Below are 21779 nucleotides of genomic sequence, written 5' to 3' on the forward strand. Positions count from 1 at the left end.
CAAATTCTTCCCCTGACCCTGGAGACCCTTGCTGTTGTTAAGTCAGTCCACTGTCCTATGTTCGGATGTGCATTGCCCAAACTAAACTATTCCGTCCTTCCTGAGCATGCGCCACACCTCTCTCCTCTGCTCACCTTGTTCTCTTTCCTTGCAGGGCCCGCTGCACTCAGTTTTGCTGAGTTGCCACATCTCTTTAAAAGCACATTTCTTACACAATTAACTTAGTGCAAATTTTCTTGTCCAGGAGGTGCAAGAGCAAGGCTCCTGGTCTTATGGGCTTTGCCCTCTAGTGGAGGATGGGGTTGCAGACCATAAACAAGTAAATACAATGTTAAAATTCTCAATTTCTTGTGGCAACACATACTATGAATACATTAGATAATTATGATGAAATTATACTTGGGGTTGGGGGAAAGAGAGTGTAGGCCAGATTAGATTGAGTTGTTCAGGGTAGGTCATTTCAAGAAGGTGTTATTAGGCCGTGACTTGAATGCAAAGGAGGAGCCAGCCCTGAGAAGATCTAGGAGAAGAGGGAAAAGGCACAAAGGTCTTGAGACAGGAGAAATCTTGGTGAGTTCCAAGAATAAGAGGAAGGTCAAGTGTCTGCAGTACACTGAGCCAAGGGGTTAGTAGTAAGATTCCCCGAGACAGCTGGGGAGAGGCCAGTTCATGTGGGGATTTGGGAACCAGCACAAAGGGTGTTGATTTTAAGATCTTGGTGAAGAGTTAGGCACAAGAGCGTAATGATCTGGTCTTTGCACGTCATCTCATTTATTTCATTTGTATAGTCCTTTTAAAGTAATGGATTATGAGCTCTTTTGGGGTAGGAATGATACATTTAGTCAGTTTTGTTCATAGATAGGAGGCAATCAGTAAACATTTGTGGAATTGCTGAGGGATTAAATCAGGCGATTCTGAGAAATTATTGTCGTAGGGGTTTGAAATTAATATTTAAGAGGAGCAGAAAGAGTCAAGATCATACTTGGCTCTTTACCGGGGGTCATGGTCATGATCCTCTGAGGGAGAAAGAGGTGGAAGAGCATAAGCTCATATGATAGGCACAGTCCAGCAAAGGGGTTGGAGTGTGGGTTTGGGAGTCAGGCTGTCGGAGTAGAAACCACGGTCTGTCTGACCGGCTGGGTCTTTGGAAAGTTACTTAATCCTTCTTAGCCTTTGTTTCTGCACCGGTCAGATGGTGGCAATGATATTATTTACCTTATTAGTCTGCCATGAGTCTTCACCGAGATCAGCCATGTAAAACACTGAGAATGATGCCTGGCACATGACAAAGACCCAATAAATAAATCCCCAGAGCATTAGAACAAAGGCCCTCCCCAGCGTCACTGTTGTGAGGCCCTTGTTGGAGTTCTTTCAGGCTCTCAAACCAATCCTTGACCTCCTTACCCCTTTTATCTGGGATTTTAGGATGATTCTATTGTTGTTTGAAATGGAATGACTTGGCCTTTAAAAAATAAACAGGCTCAAACAAAAACTTCTCTTTATTTCTTGTGTGGCATCGGAGAAACATATCTTTAGCAAATTATGTATTTGGAGAGAGGGATACAGCCATTTGGTAAAAAGTCATAATCTAAATATATCTTATTAATTTTCTTTCAACCTGGCTTTAGCCCACAGGATACCAAGTTCTAGGACTTCTATCATTATGTATGTTGTTAGCGCTGTCTGTAGTGTCTTTGTCAAAGGACTGTGTTTGTTACAGGTGTAATGGTTTTCTAACAGCCTCCTCTGCATGAAGTCCCAGGCAGCTCTGTGCTGTAAGAAATTTCATGTTCAATGGCACTTGTAGAAACCACAAATGGGGGAGAGATGAGCATTGTTACCTTGGGAGGAAGCCAGTAGAACTTGTATATGCATAAAGAGCAAGGTGTTCAGTAATGAATTCAGTCTATGTTCTTTAATTAAATTATGTTTTAGAAGTTCTATTTCAGGCCAGCTCTTATGACATCAGCACAACTTTTGGGGGGCTCTTACCCCTTTTAGTCTCATTAATAGACTGAGATTTTGGATTGGAAAACATGGTGTAAACTAATGGTGGAATTCAGACTGGAGCTCTTAGAGGGTGTGGTTTATTGTTCCTTTTCCAACTCTTAAATAATTCTGAAACATTTTAACCAGCCAAAAAGAAAAATCCCTCAAGGCTTTTTGTGCAGTTGTTTTGTTTCTCTTCTGCTACTCCCAGTAATATTACATAAATTACCTGGAAGTGGTGAAGCGTGGGTATACTGAGCCAGAGGGTCAAAATTTCTGGAATTCTCGCTTCCTTAAATATAAGAGTGAAGCTGGGCAATTTTTGGAAGATAAGAAAGAATCTGGGAGAAGTGTTAAAAATGAATGATACTTTCTGTAATTATTGTTCTTTTCCATATAGGCAAAGCCAAAAAGGACAGAGGCAAACTATGTCTCCAGGGATTTGTAGCTCAATTTGACTTTTTCAATAAGTTTGGGTGAAGTTTAAGTAACTTTTCAATATTTAGGCATTACTCTTCTTTACAGGTATTTTTGTGTGTGTAGGAGTTGCTTGAAAATGAGCAGAAGTTGAGGTTGTTAAGATTCTGGAGTTCAAAAACCCATACTTTCTGGATCAAAGAGTATAGAGAATACTGTTCCTCCGCTTTAAATCTGTTTGGTTATGAGATCAGGTTATTTTAAGTTTGTCCTCCTTTCAACAGTTTAGAGCATGTTGGCATATTCAACTGAATTTATTGCCATGGAGTAAAGTTACGGGATTTACTTCATGTTTATTCTCAAATATAGTTTAAAAACCCAGAGTAATTTACAATATTAATTTATAATACAAATTATCCAGAGTCAAATCCCAGCTCTGTCTTTGACTTTGCTGGAAAAGGAATCTCTTGGACCCTTACTCTAGATGTAGGTCTGGAGACCTTGCCTTACCACACCCTCCCCAATGCTATGTTTTTAAAAAATTTTTATTATAAATCTACACTTTCTATGTTCATAAATGAATGTAATCTCGGATGTTAGTGTGTGATGGGATGTACTTCACAACCTAAAATGCATTCTTTAATCAGACCCTTGAACCTCAACCAGAAATGACTTGTACCTTTTCGATGTTATTCTGGAAGTTGACCTCCGAGGAGCCGTTGTTCTCAAATGCGCACTCAAACTGAAAAGAAACCAACATCCAGACTCATTATTGGTTCGTGCTCTTTAATGAGGCCAGGTTAAATTCTCTGGAATGAAGTCCACGAGGAGCATTTTGCACATTATCTTTCCCAAAGTACTTTCCCAGTACTTTACTTTTTAGGCTTGTTTGTGGTTCTAAGCAGAGGAAGGAAAAAGAACAAGAGAAATATTAGAAGATTATTCCCTTCAAGTCTTCTGATTCTGACCTAACTATACTGGCTTCCCATGGTAAGACTTAAGTTCCCAGTGCACTGGGGCCATACTCTATTCATATTAGGTCCATATTGTGGTGCAGTGCCCACGGAGGACATCCAGTAGATAGTCACTGAATGACTAAATCGTGCTGATACTTTTTTTAGTTATAGCTGAATTGAAGAACTACATTTTAGTTTCTTGAATAAATGCCAGGTTATAACTAGATATCCTTAATTTGATAATGGTTCATTGGAAACAAGATGGACTTTAAATCTTCTGTCAGAAACTCTGTAACAAACATGGCTCTCAGTGGCAAATCAGCAAGTGAATGCCCCAAGTCACCATGCTAGCGTGGTATCAGAGGTAAAATTACTGTTTTAAGGCAAAGACGTGCACTAGTCAGATCCAACATTCATGGCAATCTAGTCACAATATTTAGAGATGAATCTGTGGAATTCTGTAACTTATTCTGAGCTTAATTCTGTGGCAACACTATTTTTCAGTATTTGTTTCGAATACACTGATATTGAGGGAAAGAATGACCAACTTTGTCTGACACTATCCTGGCCTTTCACTCTGTTTATCATTAATGTTTTACAGGAAACTGTGGTACCTTGGAACCGCCTCACCATAGACTTCTGTTATGCTTAGAATGGTGTGTACCGGACTATGAAACAGAATGTTAAGATAAGAAAATTCTTTTCATGAAAGCACATTATTCCCAGGTATGAGTTAAGGTGGGAGGTTGAGGTTTAGAGTTAGACCCTTGCTTGAATTCAGTAACTTACTTGTGATGTGACTTTAGGTCAGTTTCATAACCTTTTCATATCTTTGTTTTCTCCATCAATTATGAGAATAGTAACCATCGTCATCCATGTGACAGCATAGATGCGCAGCTGTTTCATGCAGCTGCGAGGATAAAATGAAATAATAAATGTGAAGCACTTTAAAACTTCCAAAGGTGTTATTATTAGCTGTCATTTTCATTGAAAGGCCTGGCTTAGAAAACATTTCTTGCCCTGACAGCTGATCTTCAGGGAGCAGTAAACCCATCAGGCCTCATGGTTATCTTGCCTTTGTATACTTTACAAGTGCAAGAGGAGCTATGCACATGACTTTCATTTCCCTGCCTAGTCCTATGTGCTGTAGGGGTCAGAGAAGGGTGCGGAGTTCTCCGCGTGTATATTCCACACGTTGGTATGATTTGCTCAGATATTTTCCTTCTTTTTAAAGCATGAAATCCTTGCCGTCATTTTCATGGTGGGCAGGAAATCTCAACAGATATTATTATTTGTAAAGAGCCTGTGTCAATTTTTTCAGTTCTTTCACATCACCCAATACATTCTACAATTGACAAAGTTATCAAATAATACAAGTACTTCTAAAGAGAGTTCAGTTGCATTTATACTAACACGGCCTTTTTAAAACACACTTTTTATATTAGAGGAGTTTTAGATTTATGGAAAATCAGCAGTACAAATAGTTCCCCTATAACACCTATACTGTTTTCTCTATTATTAATATCTTATATTAGGATGGCACATTAATTTTACAATTAAAGCACAGTATTGATGCATTATTATTAACTATAGTCTATACTTTGTTGCTTAGTATCCTTTTTTTTTTCTGTTCTAGGACTCCATCAGGGTACCACATTACATTTAATAATATGTCTTCTTAGGCTTCTCTCGACTATGACTGTTTCTTAGATTTTTCTTGTTTTTAATGATCTTGACAAGTTTGAGTACTGCTGACACTGACTTTTAGCCAGGGATTTCAAGCCTTCTCATTAAAAGAAAGTGATAATAGACCTCCCCCACCACTACACACAAATAAAACCCCATAGTGTGAAAAAGGGTGTCATTTATTAGAAGCTGTAGGCGAGGCAAGGCTCACAAAGTCCAAGCAAGGAACTCTCACAAGAGATGGGATTCCTTTAGGACACTGGGCCTGTCTGGAAAATCAACTTGTAAAATGGAAAAGGGATTAACAATGGGAAAGAAGATGTTATTTTATCAGTTTTGCTCATGACAATGAAAATATTTTACTTAATGAAGAAGAAAGAGGGAAAAAATCATCAAAAATGCTGGAATAGTACTCATATATTTGAATTTATTTCAACATATTCTTTCTTAAAATAATTTTTAATGTGCACATAAAACTTCACATCTTAAACTTAACTCCTGAGACCTTCTGTAGAGCAATACATGTAAACTCTTTTACAGTAAGCCTATTGTTTCACAAAGGACCAATTTGCATCAGAAGTATCAAGAACAAAATCCCTAAGTGTTACTTGTAGACTGCGGAAAGCAGTCAGTTATGGTGACATTGTTTAGCATCACTTGCCAGTGACAAGATATCCTGAAGTGTTTATTATAACTCTGACTCTGTTTCTATTAATACTTGAGGGGACTGACTCACTGACTTTTCAAAGCAACTTCATCAAAGACTGCAACATGATTACTTTTCATCATTTCAGGAACATTACTGGTCTTGTACTCTGTGGCCTCGAACCTGTGCTTCACGTTTTTGTAAGTGTTCAGGTTTATGGAAACTTCCTGAGATAGATGTACCGTGGTGTACACTTTATTTTACTGTAGGCAAGGTATTTCCTTGTGAGGGAAAATGTTATCTTTGCTTCATACCAAAGGAGGTGGAAATTTTTGGGTACGTTTAAATCAGGAGAATGAGGCTAAACAATCAATCAGAATGCATTTATTTCCTTTATTACCTGACACAGCTCCCAGCGTCCACAGCTCCGTCGGTGGCTGAATTTCAATGGCGCCTCACTTGCAGGTTGCACTGTGGAGCCCCTTACTCAGCCCGATGTGTATGAAGCTCACATACTAACATGAAGGGGAGACAGATGGTAGTTCTTTTTTCCTCTTTTGATTAGTTTGAGTTTAAGGATTTTATTATGACCAAAAACTTGGTAAGTGTGTGTATCTGCTTGTAGTTGTTGCTTTAACCAAGACTGTTTATACTTTATCACCTCAAAGGAACTAATTGGAGTGAAGATGGTGGGTTCCTAATTTGGCAAATGCATTCTGAACGTGTAGTGACTTGCTAGCTCCTAGTTTACCTTAAACAAATTCTACATAGAGTGTGAAACAGCTAATCCCTACAATGGTGTAAGGCAAAGCATTTCCTCAAGCCACAAGGAAAAACAGTGCAAGGAAGGTAGACTGAGTTCTATTTCATACATTTAGAGTGAGTGTTAGTTGCAGTGGGCAGCATTGGGTTTGAAATGTGATTCCAATGCTCATGAGACCTCCATGTATCCATTCCTTTGTCTCTTCACTATTCCTTCATCCCTTTGTTCTTCTTTGTGGTTACTGTATTAGCCAATTTAACATGCTTTGGTTACTGCTTTGCTTCAAAAGACTTTTGTACATCTTCACTCTTTGATTCAGATATTATTTCTGCCATTCAGAACCAAACCCTCATTGATTTGCATTGTCTGAAAATCTTTTTTAACCATACACTAGCATGTGACTGTAGTGAACACTGCCTTGGGGATGGGTGTGGGCGAGCTGTTCAGGACAATTATGAGTCGTGTAATAAAGTACTCTGGCAAAGGCTACAGTATGAAGAGTAGGTTCTTGCACCCTTCCCAGAAAGCCTGTTTAGGTGCTGCCACAGGCTGGAAAAATTTCCATGTAAGGGCTCGATTCAAGTCAGGGTTACAGATCAGTTGCCTTGGGTTTTACCACAAATGTAAACATGAAACCCACCATACAGAGTCATCTGTAATTTCCCCATTAACTAGTCCCTTTACTCCAAGTACACACAAGCCAGAATGAATGGCTACCACCCAGGCAGCACCCTTGGCACCCTTGGCAGAGAGAGAGAGAGAGAGGGGGGGGGGGGGGGGGGAGAGGGAGGGAGGGAGAGGGAGAGAGAGATGTTAGGTTTATTGCTTGCTGGTTGGTTTGTCTACCTTGGTTGGCTTTGGGTTGAAAAGAATAAGGGTAAGCTCATCTTACTCCTTATTTTAAATGTAGCAGCTCTTTTGGTGTTTTGTTGTTTTTAAATACTTTTTTGAGGGGGATGATAGCATTTTCAGCCATGCATTTTAGAAACCTGGTGCTAATAATGGTTAAGTTAAAATACGCATAAAGGAATATTAGAGTATTAAGCTACCAGTAAGTTAGTCAATGAGCAATAGACAATGAAAAAGGAAATGAGTGAGTTTCTCCGTGCCCATTTTGGATATTTATATGGATCTTGGAGCTCTTCATGTGCCTCCAACCCACCCACATGACACCATTAAAAAAAATATGGTGTGTGTATCAAATGCAGCCTGAATTTCCATGAAAGCATTCCAAAAGAAACTGTGAGTTGCCCATGTAACCAATTTTCCCCTGAATTTTCCTGTGTAAGTGGAAAAAAATAGTTGTTCTGGTTTGAGCCTTATTGGGACATACTAGCTTCATACCTGTTTCATAATTTTGCTTGTGTAGTACTAATGATCATCTTTAAAGAGAATGCCTTGTACAAAAGTTCAACAGGCTACTTTACTTCATAGTAAGTAAAGGGAAAATGATATTACAAGTGCTATAAAAGCAATCTATCTGTTTCCTTTTTTTCTCCTCGATGTGGATCGCCCATATCAAGAACAGTCTTGGGAAACCACAGGGCAAAATTTCAGGAAAGGGGCAGAGGGGAAAAATTGGGACAACTGTAATAGCATAAACAATAAAATATTTTTTTTTTTAAAAAAAGAACTCCATACAAGTTAAACCCAAAATCTTAATGTTCTAGGTGCCCTGGGTGCTTTCCTTGTTCTGAATATTGGTAGAATATGTAGCCCGAAAAAAACTGTGCTATAGAGAAAATGGGCTATGCTGTTCATGGTGGTGCGTGTTTTATGGCATTGTTTTGCCACCAAATGTGCCCAGGCAGCTTGCTGACTGTGTGAGGTCTGCCATAACCTGCAGGAGGACCTGTGAACCCCAGGGAGGTTTGCTGTAAGGGCTTCAACATAAATTTTGCCTTTGTCTCTGTGAGCAGTATGGAGTGAACTCGAATTTAGGTGTCCTTATGGATCACATTAAAAGTTAGAAAAGGTTTTAGGTGCATGTGTGGGTTTTTTTTTGTCTCCTTATAGGCAGCAACCCTGATGTGTGGTTAGTAAAGCCTGAGGATAAAAAGTAAGCCCAGCTGACCTGGAAGAGAAAATGAAAACACACATCCCTCTCTCTCTACTAGGGCCCTGTTTGCTGTTGAGAGATGTCTTGGTGCCCCTCTTTGGGACAGCAAGGAGTATGGCCAAGTTGTCCCTTGAATGTGGGTAAATGTTAATTGGACAGATGTATATATTTTTACCACTTGACAATTCTGAGTTTTGCTGAAAGAGTTGGGAGCAAGAGTTCCTTAAAGCCTCCAGGTATTTGGAAGGCTGAAGGTGAAGTGGCGTGCAACCTTGATTGTGGGCCTCATCTCTTTTTCTCTTTGTTCCTTTCCCCTCATTCTCTGAGGAGGCTTGGTTGAGTTTCTGCCAGACTTTGTGCTGGGTGACTGCACAGCCTCCCAGAAGCCCACTCGAGCCTCTGGGGAGTGAAGCAGCCCCCACTCACAGACACAGTTTACCACGTGCCTCCCTCTCTGCAGCAGCTTCCCACTCATTTGACAGATGCAGGTCGGGAACGTGCCCCTCTTCAGCCTGACATTCAGCTTGGATGCCTGGGTGGGACAGTTCTTCAGATCCACTGAGATCTACAAGCAGGAAAAGACTCTGATTCCTCCATCGGAGACACTGAGGAGAAGGGAGTTAAGTAACCGGAAATCAGAGTGCAAACATCATTGCTCTGCTCTTTAAGAGATTTGGACATCTGTGTTGGCGTACAAAGGTCATTTTAGGCCTCAGGAGTTTCACATTGTTCCTTTAAGTCAGACCTTCAATGTAAACTATTTTCAACACTTGCCATGGAGAACAAATGACCTTTAGTTACTTGCCCAGAAGACAAATGGTACATAAACACAATAAATTGAGTTTGCTGGGATCTTATCCCAGCTTGGCTTTAACTTTCTATTAGAATATTTTAAAACTACAGGGCCCTTGAAATCCTTAATGGATTAAAATTAATTTGTGATATTTTACTTTTTGAATTCTCTGGCGATTTTATGGTAATGCCTCTAAGTGGAAATTACCTCGTGTCACCTCTATGCTTCAGAACTGGATGGTTTAGAGTAGACACCCTTAAAAGGGGCCTGGGTAAGACCTGGGTTGGGGATGCGGGAGGATTGTTAAGTATTAACAATTCTCACTTAGGGCAAAATAAAAGATTTAACAGTGAACATCTTTAAAATTAAGTGCAACATTCTCTAGTCAGATCTAGCTGCAGATAGGCTGATATCGTAGATCTTTTTGAAACATGTTGAACAGGAATGCGTAGTATCTGGGAACTTGGCAACTCCTAACAGATGAAGAATAGGACATGACCTATATAATAAGTGGCTGAGGGATTTTTTTAACCTTAAGTAAAAGCAAACATTTTAAGTCACTATTGAATGGATCCATGATGAATTATTCAATTATCTGCATTTTTTCCTCTTTTTAAGATCTGTTCCTTTGACAGTTTGACAATCTAAATATTTTAGTTTTGCTGCAGGGAAGTAATACTCATTTAGTTCTCCTCCACTGTGTTGTAACTGGGAGATAAATGTGTTCCCTGATTCTGCGATGGGAGAAGGACAAGAGCCAAACTCCTGGTATCCTCTATGCCCCAGATAAGGGGTTCAGTTAGTATCACCCCGACTCTAAAACTCTGATAGATGTCTATTGAAAGACACTGGCTATGGTGGCCCTGGCTGGTAGAGGTGTTTGTTCATCTCCTGGCCACTGCTTCTTTAGTAAAGCACACATTAGAGTTTGTAATGATGACAACCTATTTGAATGGGATCCTGAACTAAATAGTTGTTGTCTTTCCTTGGGAGAAATATCTCCAAAAGTAAAATGTTGGTAATTACAGAGATAAGTTTTGCTGCTCTGGAGTAACTTCCTGTCTTAAGTGGAATGTTAAAGAAGATTGCCTTTTTTTTTTTAAGTGAAGAAATAGGGCCCTGGCTGGTGTAGTTCAGTGGATTAAGTGCTGGCCTGCATACCAAAGGGTCGCTGGTTGGACTCCCAGTCAGGACACATGCCTGGGTTGTGGGCCAGGTCCCCGGTAGGGGTCACAGGAGAAGCAACCACACACTGACACTTCTCTCCCTCTCTCCCTCCCTTCCTTTCTCTAAAAATAAATAAATAAAATCTTCAAAAAATGGTCTATGTAAAATATTCAAAGAAATATTAGGGAAATGTTTGGCTTTTTCTTGCAAATCCAGTCTTTTCATGTGCCTGTTTTGTGTCCCTTTTTTGGTATATTTTAATGATTATGCTATTACAGTTGTTCCATTTTTTCTCCCCTTTATCCCCTCTGCCCTGCACCTCCCCTCTCTCCAGCATCCCCTTCTTAGTTCATGTCTATGGGTCGTACATGTAAGTTCTTTAGGTTCTCCATTTCCCATACTATTCTTAACTGCCTACCCCTTATTTTGTGCCTACTAATTATGCTTCTTATTTCCTATACCTTTTCCCCCATTAACCACCCCCTCCCCACTGATAACCCTCCATGTGATCTCCATTTCTGTGATTCTGTTACTGTTCTAGTTATTTGCTTAGTTTGCTTTTGTTTTGGTTTTGCTTTTCTTAAGTTCAGTTGTTGAGAATTGTGAGTTTGTTGTCATTTTACTGTTCATAGTTTTGATCTTCTTTTTCTTAGGTAAGTCCCTTTAATATTTCATAAAATAAGGGCTTGGTGATGATGAACTGCTTTAACTTGACCTTATTTGGGAAGCACTTTATCTGCCCTCCCATTCTAAATGACAGCTTTCCTGGATAGAGTAATTTTGGATGTAGGTCTTTGACTTTCTTGACTTTGAATACTTCTTTCCAGGCTCGTCTTGCCTGTAACTTTTTTTAAATATATTTTATTGATTATGTTATTACAGTTGTCCCATTTCCCCCATCCACTCCCCTCCCCCCTGCACACCCCCTCCCACCCACATCCCCCCTCTTTAGTTCATGTCCATGTGTCATAAGTTCTTTAGCTTCTACATTTTCCATACTATTCTTGCTCTCTCCCTGTCTATTTTCTCCCTACCGTCTATGCTACTTATTCTCTGTACCTTTTCCTTCTCTCCTCCTCCCACTTTCCTCTTGCTAACCCTCCATGTGATCTCCATTTCTGTGGTTCTTTTCCTGTTCTAATTGTTTCCTTAGTTTGCTTTTGTTTTAGGTGTGGTTGTTAATAACTGTGAGTTTGCTGTCTTTTTAATGTTCATATTTTTAATCTTTTTTCTTAGATAAGTTCCTTTAACATTTCATATAATAAGGGCTTGGTGATGATGAACTCCTTTAACTTGACCTTATCTGAGAAGCACTTTATCTGCTCTTCCATTCTAAATGAAAGCTTTGCTGGATAGAGCAATCTTGAATGTAGGTCCTTGCCTTTCATGACTTGGAATACTTCTTTCTAGCCCCTTCTTGCCTGCAAGGTCTCTTTTGAGAAATCAGCTGATAGTCTCATGGGAACTTCTTTGTAGGTAACTGTCTCTTTTTCTCTTGTTGCTTTTAAGATTCTGTCCGTATCTTTAATCTTGGATAATTTAATTATTATGTGTCTTGGTGTGTTTCTCCTTGGGTCCAAATTCTTTGGGACTTTCTGAGCTTCTTGGGCTTGCATGTCTATTCCTTCACCATATTAGGGAAGGTTGCCTTCATTATTTATTCAAATAAGTTTTCAATTAGTTGCTCTTCCTTTTCTCTTTCAGGCACCCCTATGATTCGGATGTTAGAACATTTAAAGTTGTCTCAGAAGTTCATAAGTCTCTTCTCATTTTTTTAAATTCTTGTTTCTTCATTTTGTTGTGGTTGAATGTTTATTTTTTCCTTCTGTTCCACATCGTTGAATTGAGTCACAGTTTCCATTCTTTCCCTGTTGGTCCCCTGTATATTTGTCTTTATTTAACTTTATATAGCCTTCAGTTCTTCCTTTATTTTGCAATTGTACTCAATCATTTCTGTGAACACCCTGACTAACAGTGTTTGAACTCTGTATCTGATAGGTTGTCTATCTTCTGGTCACTGAGTTCTTTTTCTGGAGTTGTGATCTGTTATTTCATTTGGGCCATATTCTTTGTTGTGACACACCAGTCTGGATGAATGTTTCTAGTTTAACTCCTTGGTTGTCAGACTTCCATATAGTTTGGTTTTCGAGCAGTTTTTGTTTGTTTGTTTGTTTTTGAATTGGTTGTTGTCCTTCTTTTGGTTGTGTGAGGATGCAAAGCACATCTACCTATACTGTCATCTTGGCTGGAAGTGGAGACACAGTCAGTATTTATTACTCATAGTTTTCTCACCAGGATTAGTGTCAAATTGGAATTGACAGTGTAGTGTGGCGCGAACAAGGGAATCTATGGATACAGAGCTGAAGGTCATCACCTTGGGCGGATGATGAGCTGCACGAATGAGGTGTCCAGGTGGCAGAGAAGCAAGGACATTTCAGGGAAAGAAGAGGAAATCAGGTTTCAGCCTTTTGGGAGTGGGGAAGAACTCCCCCTCAACTTCCTTGTACCTTGACAGTGGAACAGGGCAGAGCCCCTCCCTCAGATCTCTAGTCTGTTTTTTGTCTCTTTTAATGAAGTGTTGTAAAGTGCTCTGGGTTGTTCAGATTTACAGTCCATAGTATTAACCCTTAGATTTTTGTAAAAGAAACATTGATCATATTTAGAGAATGCAGATTGGGTTTTAAAAAGTTAAGATATAAACAAGAATTCACATAAAATATATAAAACTATAAAGTATATAAATACTATAAAGATTTTTCTAAAAATATTTTAAATTTAAATTTTGGTTTCAGATCAATGAAGCAAGGCATAAATCATCTTTTGGTTCTAATTCTAAATTTGTTAGAATAATTTATGGTTTCTCTTACTGGTGGGGAATGGGGAGCTGGGCTGGTCAATGATAAAATTTGATCAACTTCTTTGATCAACTTCTAATTTTAACAAATGCCTGTGGCACAGTAGTTTGTTTAATTTTTTTTCCTAGGTGGCATACAGGTAGCTATAACCATTTTTTTAATTTACTTTCTGTGGAAACCACAGAAAGGTTGATGAAGGAAATACATTAACTATAATGTAGATATCAGCAAGGAATTTGTTAATGACATTGAAAACTATAGCATTGGAGCTAAAGAATGCTGATTACATTCATCCATATAATAGTGAAAACTTCTAGTGTCTTGCCGGAGAGCTGCGTCTCTGGTCATGGTGTGTAATTCACACTGTCCATAAGTGCCCTGCTGGCTGGCTGGTTAAATTTGGAGAGTTGTCAGGACTGGAATAAATGAGCAGTATGTTGTTTGATAGTATCAGGGTTCAAAGTCATCTCAGCAGGATGGAATAGGTCTACTGGGATCAACATAAAGCCCCTACACTCAAGGAGATAGTAAAGAAGTGATTTCCTTGTATTGCAGGGTAAAAGGTCAATGGCTTTAGGGGGACTCAGTGTGGGTTAACACTGATATTATTAACATTGTTTGGGCTGCCCCCCAAAGTAGTATGATGTTGGGTTTCAGTAACAGAAGTTGAACTTCTGTTCAAGAGCTGTAATACTGATATGGAACTGAAACTACTCTGTAACATTGTAAGAGTCTTATTTTTTTTAAGTAATTTTAAGTCATATGTTAAAAACGATTATAGGAGAGTTGGCATCCTTGTCTTGTTCCTGATCTTAGTAGGAAAGCTCTAAGTTTTTGTCCATTGAGTATGGTATTAGCTGTAGGTATCTCATATATGGCCTTTATTATGTTGAAGAATGCTCCTTCTATTCCCACTTTGCTGAGTGTTTTTATTGTAAATGGGTGCTGTACCTTATCAAATGCTTTTTCTGTATCTATTGATATGATCACACGATTTTTGTCTTTCGTTTTGTTTATGCAGTGTATTACATTTATTGATTCGTGAATATTGTACCATCCTTGCATCCCTGGGATGAATCCCGCTTGGTCATGGTGTATGATCTTTTTAATGTATTGCCACATGTGATTTGCCAGTATTTTGTTGAGGATTTTAGCGTCAATGTTCATCAGCGATATTGGCCTGAAGTTTTCTTTCTTTGTCATGTCTTTATCTGGTTTTGGGATTAGGAGATAGCAACCAGAATGAGGGGACTTGGAGAAGAGACAGGGAAGAGAGGCTCTCAGATCCAAAAGGCCTTTGGACAGGAGTGTACTTAGACAGATGTGGGCTCAGTCGAAAGAAAAGCCTTTTGCAAAACTGCTTCAGATTGGAGTGGGCTTTCATTAGACATAGTGGATGTCCTGGACATATTCCACAAAAGCTGTATTAATTCTGTTAGGATGTTAAAGATGAAACTCATACATTTGGCAATGGTTGGGCCAGGTTGCTTCCAAGTTGCCTGGTAGGTCCTGGGATTCTCCATTTTCACATTATTGATTTAAAGGGATATGGTTGATTAGTTCATCAAACTATTATATTTGTGGCATCTCAAAACATAGTTACAAAAATTGAAAGGGCTTTTAGGGAAAAAAGTATCAGAAGGCATGCAGTGGATATGTATAAAATGTGGTGGATTACGTATGAATGCAATATAGTATCTGTTTGAAAGACTCGTGTTTTTGCGAGACAGAGGAGGGAAGACAAGCATTTCAGGGTTGAGGGCAGGGTGATAACATTTAACCATATCATACAAAGAAACCTTAGTGTGGGGAAGTAATATTAATAGTTACCAATTATTTATATCTGTTATACGTGAGACATTATTAATAGGTGCTTTTAGACACATTTTTTCCTAGTACTAACAAGAAGCGGGAGGGGCACTTGTTACGTACATTTTACAGATGAAAAAACCAAGTGTGAAATGGTAGCCACACAGAAAGCCAATGGCAGAGTCACAGCGAGGTCTTTCTGGTCCAGTCGGCTGTTTCCGCTACACCACTGTAAGTCTTTCTAACAGTTCGTTCTGACAATTCTGTGCTTTTAATGCCAGTTCTGAACTACTTATATCCTAATCTGGACTTCTGGTAAAGTTTTTTTAATAGCCTTTAAGATTGGAGTTTTGATTATGAGGGCTGGAAAAATCTTGGAAACTGTTCATACAATTCAAAGCCAAGAACCCCACAAATGTTACTTATTTGTTTGGCCTATGTTCTCATTATTTGTTGGGATTTGGTATCCACATTTTGCAGTTTTCATTCTGTGGTGATATATTGTTGGTGTTCTGTTGAATAACGTGTGTCTACTTCCTTCTACTATTTTACTTAAACCCACCTCAATTTTTCTTTTCAGGCCATTTCCCCAGTACCTAAACACTCTTATTCCCTCCTCCATCTGCCAGAATCTTGTGAATCCTCCTTTGAATCCCAGTTTCTGAATCTGCTTTAATTTTTTTATCCCTCAGAGTTTCCCACTCTTCTGAATACAAAAGCTTTTTTTTTTCTCCATGAGGTTTTAAAGTTATTTTCAGTAAAGGGCTTAAATTTAATTTTATCATTTGCTTATTTTTTCCACCTCCTGATTTACACTTTTTGGATTTAATCTTATACAAAACAATGGGTTGAGAAGAATACATGTTGATTACGTTTATAATTATTGGATGAACAGAACACTATCTACTTGGAAAAAAGATCCAGAATCTTCATTAGAAATTAAATTCAGAAATCCTGTGACACAAATAATGTTTTAAAGAAGAACAAGGATTGCTTATTATGATGAATGTACAATGTTGATTGCCAGTGGGACAGTGTAGTTCGATTCCTTTAAGAGGATTATTTTATCACAAGGAATTCAGTGGTGGTAGTAAGTAAGCCAGCACACGCATGCACACACACACCACACCCTGCACTTGCATGCACAAGTGCACACACAACTCCTCTACAGTCTGAAGGTCTGAAGATGCTCTGCTGTGATTCATTCTTTCCTAGAAGGAAGCAAGAAATGGAGTGTTGCTAATTAATATGATTTAAAACATTGTCAACTAGCAAAAGGCAAGGTGATGGAACTATCTCCTATGAGGCATCTTATTTCTGTAACTCATTGTTAAGTCCAGAAAACATGGTTCTTGCTCTTTATAATTCTTTAACTTGAAATTTAGAAGAGGGGGAAGCTTTTTTGTAAAATACTACTATCTTAGTAAACCAAATGGAAACAGCCATAGTCAAGGAGCAAGAAAGATTAATGAGTTAAAGAGATTGACTTATGAGAAAAGATTAGAAGAACTAAATATGTATAGGCTGACTAAGTGAGTACTATGGTAGGAGACATGATAAACAGTAAATTTTACTTCTGTGTAAGGCTGTTGAGACCAAAGACTCTTCATACAGGCAAGATGAGGTTTATCAACACTGTAAAAGTCATACATTTCTTGCAGTTCTTTTATGTCAGCAGCATATACATACCTGGCATGTAATGGACAATACAAATAGAATTAATCTCTGCCTTTGTGACATGCATATCTGATTCAGCATACTTTTCTTACATCAAAATGAATTATTTTTAAAAAATCTAGGCAAAGCACTTTGAGGATTTCATGTGTTATGTTGAGACAGAACATTAATGAAGAAAATGGAAAAGATTGATTGTAAAATGAGTTTTGTGTGGAGTTTAAAATATGAAAAAGGCTTAGAAAATCAATTTGTAGCCAAGTTCAGCTCATTGTGGCCAGTATTCTAAATCACCTGGTAGCTAAATGAGCATGTAGATGATTTGGGTGTTGATCCATGAGGCTACTACATGATAGGAAAGTGTCCTATGTGGCCAGATGTCTTCGTTACAAGAGGCTGAGGGACCGTAGATGATCATTCATGCATCCCTGAAACAAAGGAGTCCCTTTACTTTATTAAGCGGCAATGATGGTAAAATACACAAGTACTCATTTTCTTTTCAGTTTTGACTCAGAAGAGTGCTCTCGTGACTACCATCTCATCTCTGAGGAAAACTTATTGTGCACTTAAAGTAACTAAATTAAAGTGACAAAGAATGGGGATCCCCAAAACACGGTTTAGTTTCTGTGGTGAGTGAGTCAGAGATGCCCCAAAGAACTTTCACTGAAAGAGAAAAAATGCTGTAGAGCTAAGTTAATTCACCTGATGTTTTCATGATCCAGGAAAATTCTACATGTTGTTATTCTCTTTTGTTTTGTTTTGCTTTGCTTTGTATAAAAGAAAAAAGAAGCATTATCTTCTACAAACAGTTTTATTTTTGAAGATTAGAAAAAACCTGATGCTCTTTAAAGGAAAAATGAGGAATCTATCTAAAATGTCTCTCATTAGTCAACAAACTGAGGAAATAAGTATCATTGTAACTGAATTTGAGTTGTCCTAAACAATGTTTTAACTGCATTTTCACTGTGGTTCTCTGTAGTTTCACTCTGCTACACTGGTGTGGAGATGGTGGATAAATATATTTATTTACATATATGTCTGTATATTTATATATTTACATACATACACATTAAGTAACAAGAAAATCCAAAATTGGTTTTCCACTAAAGAGCAATATTGACAGAAATAATATTGTATCAATGTCATAATTTAGAGCAATCTTTTATTTACAGTACTCTTACTGTAAATTTTCAAGTGTGCATACATCATGTATCAGTAATCTGCATTTTCTTGGTTCCTCTCTTCTCTGTGGCCTTTTAAAGATACACTTTGCACAAATTTATAAGTAGTTTCATAAAATGAAATCATAGGAATGTAAAAGTATTCTGAAACATAAGCAGAAGGAAAACATTAGAATGTCTACTTCTTGGATAAACTTGTTCATAAATATACTATTTATAGAAGGGTAATACATGCTGAAATTGAATTTCAGTGAAAAAAGTGTGAAATTTTTATTTCTTAGGTGATCTATCATTTCACATGGGTCGAACATTACTTAACATCTTTGGTGTATATTGATATGTATAATAGTAATAGTGGGGAGAATGTTATTTCTGTTAAGCATTTCAAAGACCAAAAAATCTATGCGTAAAATTGTTCTTAATATGCTACCATTGCCAAATGAAAGCTGTCCTGATTTCCCCATTCTCTCCTCTGGGGAGTTATACTTATCTTTCATTCTGTGTCAAGAGAAACTGTCACTTAAGGACAATTTCTGTTCCTGTGCTGGCATATTTCTTTTGTTTATGTTCTTTCTTTTCCCATATGGGAATCTTTCTCAGCGTGTGAGCGTGCAGTTTATCCATGCATAAACTGCAGCACTCGCTGCGTCTTCTTGTCTTAGGAGTTGTTGCTGTTGAGAAGAGCTGGGTAGGATGGATACTGAGGGGAATGGCAATTTTCTTCTAATGTCTGAAGTTAAAGATATTTCTCTTCACGTGCTCTGTGATTCTACTTAAAATCTCTCAACCTATAAGGCTTTTGATAACTATATTAACTACTATGATTACAAATAATCTAGAGATCTCCCAGTTCCAATTAGACATGTTTACCAAAAGTATTTTCAAGAATTCATTTAAAAGTATTTCTGAATTTAGGCAAAGCATCTCATACTAGCAAATAATCCAGGAAGCCCTTGCGGGCAGATGGAAGCCCAGTGTTGAGGCAGCAGCAGCGTGGCACCATGGCTTAGCATGCGGTGTCTGGGGCCAGACCGCCTCAGTCCGGATTCTTCCTCTGATCCTAGCTAGCTGTGGGAACTTGGGTGAGTTAGCTAGTTTGTTTTGTCTTTGTACCTCAATTAAGTGCTTCTAAAAATAGGAATGGTTTCTATCTCGGAATTAAATGAGTTAGTATTGGTCGAGTTCTTAGAATTCTGCCTATGGTAGGTATTCAGTAAGAATTAGTTATTATATTTCTTCATGAATTCTCCAACACCTATCTCATATTAGGTAATCTTATGATAAGCAAATATACACAAAATTAAATAAATATCTGGATATCCCTTAGATATTTCCCAATCTAAAATTTTTATAGAATTTCCTTTTCATTTAATATATCTTTAATTTTTTTATTCTCATGTGAGAACTGTTTTTATTGCTTTCAAAGAGCAAAGAAGGAAAGGGTGAGAGAGCAAGAGAGAGCAGGAGAGAGAGAGAGAGAGAGAGAGAGAGAGATTGCGAGAGAGAGGGAGGGAGATACATAATGCGAGAGATAAACAATGATTGGTTGCCTTCTTTTATGCACTCCAAATGAGGATGGCACCCACAGCCAGGGTATGTGCCCTGACAGGGAATTGAACACAGGACCCTTTGGTTTATGGGACAGTGTTCCAACCAGCTGAGCCACACCGATCAGAGTGTCATTGAATACATCTTTAATTGAAACCATAATATGTGCAAATACTGTCATAAGCACTTCAGAGTTGGAGATACATTACACATTAGCTCATTTTTCTCAACTGTAAAAGGGTGATTACAAAGAATAAATGATTATATATATTTATGGGCAGGGGAATATATGTATGCAAAGTACTTAGTGAGTGGCATAGTAAACACTTATTAGATGTTAGCATATATTCTAGCCTGGGAGCTAAAAATGTATAAAACAAATATGCAGGGTAGAAAGTGACACAATAAAAGAGATTAATGTGTGGTGCATATTTCCAAGGGGCAGCAGTGGGTGATGGGGAAGATGATCAAGAAGAGTTAGGGGAAGTTGGCATTTGACTTGTACACTGAAGAATGTGTGGAATTGAGATGGTCTCTGTGCAGAGACATGGCATTTCAGATAGAGGGAATAACAGAAACGAAGACTCAGAGTTAAAACATCAGGTGCTTAATGGGAACAGTGAGAAGCACAGCTTGGATAGATTAAAGGAGACATCCACTTATACTATCAGTAGGGAAAATAGTGAGAAATAGAGTTGGAAAGGTAGATTGAAAGTAGATAATAAAAGTTCTTGAATAAGTCGGGTGTTATCTGTCAGACATTTGAAAGATTTTTAAGATTTCTGGGCAGGGGAATGACATGATTGGGACTTTCCTGAAGAATTTAGGAAAATTTCATTTGGCATTTGTAAGTAGGGTGTTGTAGAGACAAAGAAATTGGAAACAAAGGCATTGAACAGTAAGATAGAATGGAGGGGAGTTGGGTGATGGGTCAAGTAAGAGATAATAAAGTCCTGAGCCAGGAGTGTGTGTGAGAATGCAACGGAAGGAACAGACCGCAAAAGAGATTTCAGTGGAAGAATTGTCACGGCTTGGCAACTGGATGTGAAAGAAAAGCGAGAGGATGGACAAATTATGCTCTAAGATTTTTAGTTTCAGGTAGCTAAGAAGGTGATGCTGTGATTAACAGAAGCAGGGAACACAGGACATGGAGCAGACTGAACAGGAATAGAAACAATAATGAACAGCATTTAGAGTTTACTGAGCTTGAGATATTGGCCTCCATCTGGGTCATTTGGGTGGAGAAGTCTTTCTTTAGGTAGGTGGGAAGGAATACAGTTCCTTTTATAAACTATGAAATTTGTGGATGGAAGATGAATATTGCAGTGTTGTTATAAAGCTATTGAGTTACAGTGTAATAGGAGAGCACATTTTGTTTCTTTCGAGAAAATAAAATGAGAGAGGTACAAAGAGGAAGATGTAGATATGTTCTTCCATCATCTTGATGAATAAATGGAAATCTGATCTTTTATGAACTTGGGATTTTAATATCAAATACAATAAACTGTGTTTAAATAGTGGTAAGGTTTTGTAAGACAGGTAAAAAGGAAAAAAATTGACATTATTTCTAGCATTTCAGTAGTAATTTTTAAAAAAAAATTAAATTTATTTTTAGAGAGAAGGGAAGGAAGGGAGAAAGAGAGGGAGAGAAGCATCAATGTGTGGTTGCCTCTCATGCGCCCCCTACTGGGGACCTGGCCTGCAACCCATGCATGTGCCCTGCCTGGGAATGGAACTGGTGACCTTTCAGTTTGCAGGCCAGTGCTCAGGCCTCTGAGCCACACCAGCTGGGGCTCAGTAGTAATTTTAAAAGCTCTTTTAATATACTGCCAGGCACATATTTTGGGGTATAACAAAAGAAATGATACTTAATTCTGGATTTCCTAGGTATTGGACAAATTTTTTAAAAATGTTTGATCATATTTATTTTCAGAATTTTGTGTTTCTCCTTGGAAAGTTTTGCTGTTTATTTTTTTTTACCTACTAATAAATCTATTTAAGTTAATAAAGTAAGTGGTTTTTAGGCAAGGTATTTTATTAACATGTGGCTTCCATTAAAGGTAACTTTATTTAGCTTTTTTTGTTTTTTAGTAGGCTTCAAGAAAAAGACAATTGTATTGATCAATTAGAATCTAAATGATTAATATTTACATATAAATATAGTGTAAATAAAAATATATAATAATAAATAATGTTTAGCAAGCTCTTTGATTTACAGTAGTATTTGATACAAGTT

The 21779-nt window shown here is 38.0% G+C and overlaps 1 protein-coding gene and 1 long non-coding RNA gene across 3 annotated transcripts in view; one reads left to right on the forward strand and one right to left on the reverse strand.

Annotated features, from left to right (window-relative positions):
* The window catches only part of SOX5 (SRY-box transcription factor 5), a 931891-nt gene that overhangs the window by 58676 nt on the left and 851436 nt on the right, over nt 1–21779 (forward strand). Inside the window, exon 1 of one of the 2 annotated variants that reach the window (XM_036017302.1) lies at nt 1625–4088. The exons of the other annotated variant lie outside the window; for it this stretch is intronic. The gene's annotated coding sequence lies outside the window, so the exon portion shown is untranslated. Of the gene's footprint in view, nt 1–1624; nt 4089–21779 lie in introns of those variants that run through there. 2 annotated transcript variants of the gene reach the window in all.
* Nucleotides 12254–12491, reverse strand: LOC118498672. The gene is made up of 2 exons (XR_004901141.1): nt 12450–12491; nt 12254–12400 (listed from the first exon to the last, which is right to left on the reverse strand). It is a non-coding gene; the product is annotated as an uncharacterized LOC118498672 (long non-coding RNA).

Source organism: Phyllostomus discolor, chromosome 2 (assembly GCF_004126475.2).
Source record: "Phyllostomus discolor isolate MPI-MPIP mPhyDis1 chromosome 2, mPhyDis1.pri.v3, whole genome shotgun sequence".
NCBI classification, from domain to species: Eukaryota; Metazoa; Chordata; class Mammalia; order Chiroptera; family Phyllostomidae; genus Phyllostomus; species Phyllostomus discolor.